At 37.5% G+C, this 8079-nt stretch overlaps 1 long non-coding RNA gene across 1 annotated transcript; it reads left to right on the forward strand.

The window, feature by feature from the left end:
* Positions 1 to 902: 902 nt before the first annotated feature.
* On the forward strand, positions 903 to 2921 carry LOC107182399. Its single transcript, XR_001513118.1, has 2 exons — positions 903 to 1111; positions 1577 to 2921. It is a non-coding gene; the product is annotated as an uncharacterized LOC107182399 (long non-coding RNA).
* Positions 2922 to 8079: the final 5158 nt, after the last annotated feature.

Below are 8079 nucleotides of genomic sequence, written 5' to 3' on the forward strand. Positions count from 1 at the left end.
CACTCTACCCTCCTCCGCTCTCCCCCCCACTCCCCTCCCTACCTTCTCAGATTTGTTTCTCAGGAGCAAAACTCCAATTCCTAAGGGAGTCCAGGGTAATGCTTTCTCTTTCTGCTGTCACTGAAGGAAAGACCCCCACCCCCGCCCCGCCCAGCTCCTCAAAATTATTTTCTAGGTGCAGTTGCGGAGAAAGGTAACGAGGAGCAGAAAAGACAGTGGAAGACTTCAGAACTGACAGTAAGCCTTCAGACACGTCTGCATTTACTTAGACCCCTCAGAGGGGGGAAGCCTGAGAGGCAGGATAGAGGGAAGTTAGGCACAGCCTTGCGTTTGAGATTTCCTGGTTGGATCCAATCCCAAGCCTGCTGCAGGTCGCAGGAGGCAGGCACTTTATCCTCTGAGTACCAGTTTCTTTGCCTATAAAATGACGTTGGAAATACATCCAATCGTCAACTCTGAAATTCAACCTCTGAACACAGGTGTGTTTTTTAAATCTAGGTTTGGCAAAAACACTTTGGGCAATCAAACCTGACCTGACCTGAAGAGAAGTCATCTTCTTACTCCTGTGTCTGTCTATACATCTTTCTGTAGGAATATTGAAAGGGATTCATACTATATGGCACGTGCTCTTTAATGGCTTTGTAAAATCTGGAAAATGCTGAATTGCAGAAATATGAGGGGCCTTGTGGGTTTGGGATCAGGTTATCCACGTCAGAGGGTATTTGGGATCCTACATGGGATAATTATGGGGGGATAATAGGACCCGGGACAGGAATGATCACTCAGTAGATGTTGGCTGCCTTTACCATCTTACTGTGTTGTGGAATGAGTGCTTACATATACAGTAGCCCCCCCCCCCTTAATCTGCAATTTTGTTTTCTGCAGTTTCAGTTATCCACAGTCAACTGGGATCTGAAAATATTAAATGGAAAAGTACAAAAAAAAATGCATAGGTTTATAAATTATTTGCCGTTCTCAGGAGCAATGACATCTCAGGTGTCCTGCTCAGTCCCATCAATGACTTGAATCATCCCTTTGTCCTACATCCCCACGCTGTATAAGTTCCCGCCCTTAGTCACTTCTGGTGGCCACAACACAGTGCTGTATTCAAGTAACCCTTATTTTAATTACTAATGGCCCCAAAGTGCAATAGTGATGCTGGCAATTCAAATATACCTCAGAGAAGCTGTAAACTGCTTCTTTTAAGTGAAAAGATGAGTAGAGTACAATAAGGTATTTTGAAAGAGCGAGACCACATTTACATAACTTTTACTACAGTACGTTGTTATGATTGCTCTATTAGTTATTGTTAATCTCTTACTGAGCCGAATTTATAAATTAAACTTCATCATAGGTATGTATGTATAGGAGAAAACAGTATACACAGGGTTTGGTACTAACCTCGATTTCAGGCTTCCCTGGCAGTGGGTAAGGGAGGATTACTGTACATCTACTCCAAGAATAGCTACAAAACTTGATGTTAGGAAGTACCTAGGACTATGCACTTTACAATCATTTTGTTTTGTATGTTGTTTATATCTATTTTGAGTGTTGACTTGTTTCCTATTTTTTTTAGATGCCTTCTAGATGTCCTCTAACTCCATTTTTTATCTGAAGAAAAATTGTATTTTCTTTCTTCTTCCCCTACTTTCTTCCCTCTTTTCCTCTCCATCCCCAAGCACTTACACGTTCTTATCCCTGTATCACAGGGAACTAGAGAGCTGATTACTGGCAAACGGTTGCACCTTTCTCTGAGTGTGGTGATTAATGGCCAAAAGATGCTAAATGTGAAACAGTAATTTGGTAAAGCTCTCGGGAGCCTAGTGCTAAGAACTTCTCAAAGGGGACAACTTAGTGAGAAAAAATGGAAAATAAACACACACAGTGTAAGACTTAGGCTGCATATATAAGGTGATGTGGGGGCGGAGTGGTATTTTGTTTGGTGTTTTCTCCATTGTAAGGCCTTATTACCTGAGATAAGTAAAATTGTCTTCCTGCACATAAACTTAGGAGGTTGAATATCCAAAAGAATACATGGGTCTAGGCTAGAAGAATTTGAGTGACTGAAATGAAGAATTAAAAACCAATGTTGCATGATGATAAGATCATCAAAATATTCTTCTGTTGTAAGAAATCTTGGTGCTTAGTAAAAAACAAAAGCAAAAGCAAAACAACTGGTAGAAAGTTGTGGGTTCATTTTGCCTGACTGTGCCAGTTTCCCAAATTGACTGAATGAGGCGATTTTCTGAGTACGTACTACATGAAATATTTTAAGTTGTAAGAAGTATTTTTTTATTTTGATTTTGTTGTGTTTTGTTTTGCTGTTAAGATTTTGGCTTCACAGAACCTCATCGAAGAGTTGAAATCTTGTTGTCTTGATTTAAAAGACCATGATAGTAAACTAAATAAATCACTCTAAGTGAAAAGGAGATGCCAACAGGACATGGAGAACCCAAAGTTTTAATAACATTTTATGTTTACTTTGTAAACTCAGCTAAGATTCATTTCTTGCTGACAGTTGTTTTAGAAGCCAAAGAAATAAATTTGTCTTGGGCACAATTGTTATGAATTTTATTTTTACAGAATCTGTATTTTTCCTCTTTAGTTGTCATGGCTTTCTGGGTTCTGTGTAGTGCACCCACATTCCCCAATCATATTGTCTCCAGACAGAAATAAAGAGTTTGTAGAAAATTAAAACACCGTTGGCATTAGGAAAAAAGAAGGAAATCACAAAATCTCTCATTTTTTTCTTGCCCTTCTCTAAGGGCGCGCACAGCCCATGGAATCCACTTGAGAGTAAATCAGTAATTGCCATCGCAAGCTTTGCATTCATTCGGTCTCCAGGTAAGGCACCACAGCAGGCATCCTCTGATCTTCCCCTCAAACAAAATAAAATTTAATCTTTTTGTTTCTTAAATCTCTTTCTGCATTTCTGAATCATTTGTTTATTAAAATGTTTTTATTAAGTGATTGTTTTTATTTTTATCTTAATTCAAAGGTAAATCTAGCTCCAGGTACCCTCCCTCTTCTGCCCTAAAAACACCTGCATGATAACTTTCTAAAGAATAAGGAGAAAATGGTTCATTCTGTGGTGATGTGTTCATTAGAAAAAGAAGTTAGGATCTGGAAAGATACTATATATATGGAAGGATTTGGAAGCTCTCTTGGGTTGTTTAAACTTTGTCTTAAGCTGCTGTTGTGTCCATTTTAGCCAATCCAGGCACATTTTGCCTAAATCTCTGTCCCTTTTCTTTCTTTTAAACTATGTATTCATTATCTTATTCTTTGAGTATCAACTGATGCTCAGCTCTAATGAGAATTCAAAGGTCATGAAGACAGAGTCATAACCACTAGAAGTATATAATTTAATGCACAAGAGCTTTGCAAAATGTATCAATAAGACAATATTTTGTGTCCTGATAAAGGTACAGAGTTAAATGCTTAATTTAGGGAAAGCTTCATAAGAACAGTGGCATTTAAGTGAACTGTGATGGGTTGAGGGATGCCAATAGTGAAAAAGGAATGATGTCAAGATTGTAGAGCTGACCATCAGTGAATAAAGTATTCCAGTGTACCTAAACCTCAGGATATGTCTATAAAATAAGACCTTGTAATAAAAAAATAAAAATAAATAAAATAAAAATCACAGCCTAGCGAGGGAAATATAAATAAAAGAGTGGATAAGTACATTTTGCATTTTGAGTTATGCACAAAAGTCATTGGAACATGGAAGAAACCTTAGCTGTGGTGGTGGTTGGGGTTTGATTATAAAGCTTCATTGGGGTCTGACTCTTGAAATAGTATTTTGCCCATGGAAATATGAGTTCCCCTTATCCTTCTGACTTGTCATACACACACACACACACAACTTCTCTGGGACTTTCTAAAGAAATTTTATGTCATGATTCTCCGTTCTCTAAATCGAAGTGTAACGATTCCAACTTCTCTTTTTCTTTATCACCAATTTCTCTTCATTTTTCCTCTTATTATTCTTACTGGTATGTATCACTTTTCTTTCCTCAGTAAAGCTACATTCACTTCTTTCTCAACTTGGACCTTGTAGGAAGCACCAGTGCGGTTTTACATTTCGGAGAACACCCCCAGGCCATCTTCCCCAGCATCCCACTGGTGTCATTAAGCACAACCAACCCTACTTGTTATGAAAGCATGGCCAGACCCTTGCTTTCTGTACTATACTAGAGTAACACAGGGCCCTAGGAGATGGTGTTTCAAATTGAAGTCAGATTGCTCAATTCTGACACTTCCTAAATATTTAATCTCAAATTACTCAATCCTTCTGTGCCTTAATTTCCTCCCTTATAACATGGAAATATAGTACTTACCTCACATGATCATTATGAGAATTAAATGAGATAATCCATGCAGAGAATTTAGTGCTGTGGTTAGGATGTAGTCACATTTTAATAAATATTAGCTATTATTGTAAAATTCTTAGCCAGTCATTTAGTACTTTCTTGCTTACTATGCCTCATGATTACAGCCTACGATGGTTACTTTTATGTGTCAAAAATTAACGAATTTAAACTGGACCACGGGATGCCCAGATATCTGGTTAAACATTATTTCTGGGTATGACCATGAGGGTGATTCTGGAGGAGATTAGCATTTGAATAAATGAACTGAATAACACAGAGGGCCTCTTCCAATGTGGGTGGGCACCATCCAATCCATTGAGGACCTAACCTAGAACAAAAAGGCTGAGGAAATTTGGATTCTTGTTCTGCTAACTGTTAGAGCTGAGACATCAATCTCTCCTGCTCTCGGCACTCCTGGTTCTCAGGCCTTCAGTCTTGGACTGGAATCTATACCAGGGCCTCCCTGGCTCTCAGGTCCTCCAGCTACACTATGGCTTTCTTGAATCTCCAGCTTGTAGAGACGTGATCATGGGACTTCTCAGCCTCCATGATGGCATGAGCCAATTCCTCCTAGTAAATGTCTTTGTAATATATCCTATTGGTTCTCTTTTTCTGGAGAACTCTGGTGAGTGCACAACCTTTCTAATCAAAGTGTGGTTTGTAGTCAGCAGCATCGGCACCATCTGAAAGCTGACTAAGGTTCAGATTCTCAGGCCATATAAGCTGCTGCAATTTTAACAAGATCTCTGAGTGATTCAAATACACATTAGAGCGTTCCATTCCCTTATTCCTCATGAAGACATGTTCATATCAATGGTTTATCAACTGGGGAACAGCCACCTACCTCCTTGTTCCATAGACTTTGAGGGAGATCTGCCAGTTAACTATGACAATTTCAGCAAAGACACAGAGTTAATATAGATCTAGCCCCATTTCTAATGGTGCAGTTATTGGGAAATATGTGCTAGGGTTTTTCAGAGAAATGAGAACTGGAAAAATGGATCCCTACACTGCAGAGAAATAGGGGAGCTGGAGGGGGAGGGGAAGAGACCTAACCAGGGGCAGTATTCTTTAACCTGTTTTTACAAAACGTTAAGAAAGTCAAGGGAAACATGAGACAGGAGTGTCTGAGAATCAAACACCTACTGAGAAAAGTTGACTAAACAGAGGTAAGAAAGAACTAACCACTAACAAAAGGCCTTTGAGCTAAGAGCTCACACTGACCTGGGTTCCTATGGAGTTAGCTTCACCTTGAAAGGGTAAATGACAAATATATATATACTTAATTGATTTCAGAGAGGGAGAGAGATAGAAACATCATTGATGAGAGAGAATCATTGATTGGCTGCCTCCTGCATATGCCCTGACCAGGAATCGAACTGTGACTTCCTGGCTCGTAGGTCAATGCTTTACCACTGAGCCACACGGCTTGGTGGCAAATGACAAAAATTTAAGAGGTATTTTTCTTAATGAGATTGGATGGGGTGAGGATCAAGGTATTTGTTGAGTGTCTATGGACAACATAACCATACCTTTAGCTACTCACCACCTATGTCTACTTTCTCTACATTCTTTCCTCCTCAGTTTCTTAAATGTCCAGATTGCCAGCCTGAGTCCTAAGCAACAATTCAAAGGGACATGATGGTAATCCAGGAATGTTATTGTACAAATATCTGAACCAGATGAAATTGGGCCTAGTAAAAGTTGAATAAGAAGCAGGAAAAACGAGCTTCCTTAGAAACCATTAAAAAATAATGGAAAAGGAATGTGACATGTAAAAAAAAGTGGCACATAAAACACTTTAGAATAATAATTACTTCAGGAAATAAAATAATAGACTAAATTTCCTCTGTCCTCTCAAAGGAATTACCATCTTTGTGAATGAAAAGGAGAGCAGCTTAAGAAAGAAATTAAAAGGGAAAATATGATCAGTTTTGAAATGAAAACTGCTTGAGAAGCTGAGAGGAAACAGAGTCAACATTGAAAAAAAAAACCCCACACAGACATATGAAGAGTAGGCATGAGAAGAAACCACCCAGAAGGAAGTGGAAAAATACAAGGCAATGAAAGAAATTAATGAGAAGGTCATAGATGTGGAGAACCAACACAGGGATGAATTGTGTACTGGAAGATGAAAAACTAGAATGAACTGGGGGTAAATAATGCATCAACATCTTATAAACATGCAGTTTTCCAAAACAACACAAAGCAATGAAAGAGTAATGCATGCAGATTTTTATTATTTACGTAAAGCTTAAAAACATAAGCATTTCTATCTGTATGTATAATGTGAAAGTATAAAGCAATGGATGAGCATGATAAACACCTAATTCAAGAGCGTGGTTACCATTGGGGAATGGAACGTAAAATGTATACACAGTGAGATTCAACTATGCTGATTATGTTTATTTTTTTAGGTAACCTAGTGGCTGTTCATTATTATTTACAGCTCTGTGTTTTGTGCTGGTAAGGATGTGGAAGAATAGGCCTTCTCATGCCTTATAGATGGGAGTGTGAGTTCTATTAAGTTATTTATAGAGTTTAGTGGACACGTTTTTTTAAACTTTATTTTTCAGTTATAGCTGACATACAATATTATATTAGTTTTAAGTGTACAACATAGTAATTAGTAATTTTAGTGGGCATTTTTAAAATTCATATTAAGGAATTCCCTTACTCAGGAATTTGTTTTTCTACTATGTCCTAAAACTTTGTATTATAAAATATTTAATACATGCAACAAGGTTTAAAATAATTTTTTGAAATTTTAATTGTAGTTATATTAATTTTATGTTCTTATTTGGACAGATTAACATTTTAATGACATTAAGACTTTCTATCTAGGAAAATTATATCTTTACATTCATTTACATCTTACTTTTTAATATATTTTTTGCATGTTCTTTGCTTGTGAGATATATTTCTAGATCACTTATATTCTGTATATCTACTGTATATAGGATAATTATATCTGTCCATTTCTAATTCCATAATATTCATATAAAGAAAACTATTAGGCCCAGCTGGCGTGGCTCAGTGGTTGAGTGTTGTCCTATGAACCAGGAGGTCATTGTTAGATTCCTAGTCAGGACATATGCCCATGTTGTGGGCTTGATCCCCAGTGTGAGGCATGCAGGATGAAGCTAATCAATGATTCTCTCTCATCATTGATGTTTTTCTCTCTCAATTCCTCTCTGAAATCAATAAAAACAATATACAAAAAATTATTAGTTTGTCTATAGTTTTCTTGTATTTTGATGCCTTGCCAAATTTTCCTATTAGTCTTAATCAGAATTTTATTATTTTAAAATTTAGAGATATAATATTTTCCCTTGAATTGTTGCTATAATAATTATAATTTTAGAAATGTATCTACATGATCATGCTATATTATTCCTTGAATGCCTAGATATATTTAATATGCTAATATTTTATTGAGAACATTTACTTTTATACGTAAACTAGTAGCCCGATACACGAAATTCAAGCACATTAAAAGGGAATTAAATGCCCTAATCGGTTTTGCTCAGTGGATAGAGCATCGGCCTGCGGACTCAAGGGTCCCGGGTTCGATTCCGGTCAAGGGCATGTACCTTGGTTGCGGGCACATCCCCAGTGGGGAGTGTGCAGGAGCCAGCTGATTGATGTTTCTCTCTCATCGATGTTTCTAACTCTCTATCCCTCTCCCTTCCTCTCTGTTAAA

The sequence above is a fragment of the Myotis davidii genome, unplaced genomic scaffold, assembly GCF_000327345.1.
Source record: "Myotis davidii unplaced genomic scaffold, ASM32734v1 scaffold656, whole genome shotgun sequence".
In the NCBI taxonomy this organism is placed as follows: domain Eukaryota; kingdom Metazoa; phylum Chordata; class Mammalia; order Chiroptera; family Vespertilionidae; genus Myotis; species Myotis davidii.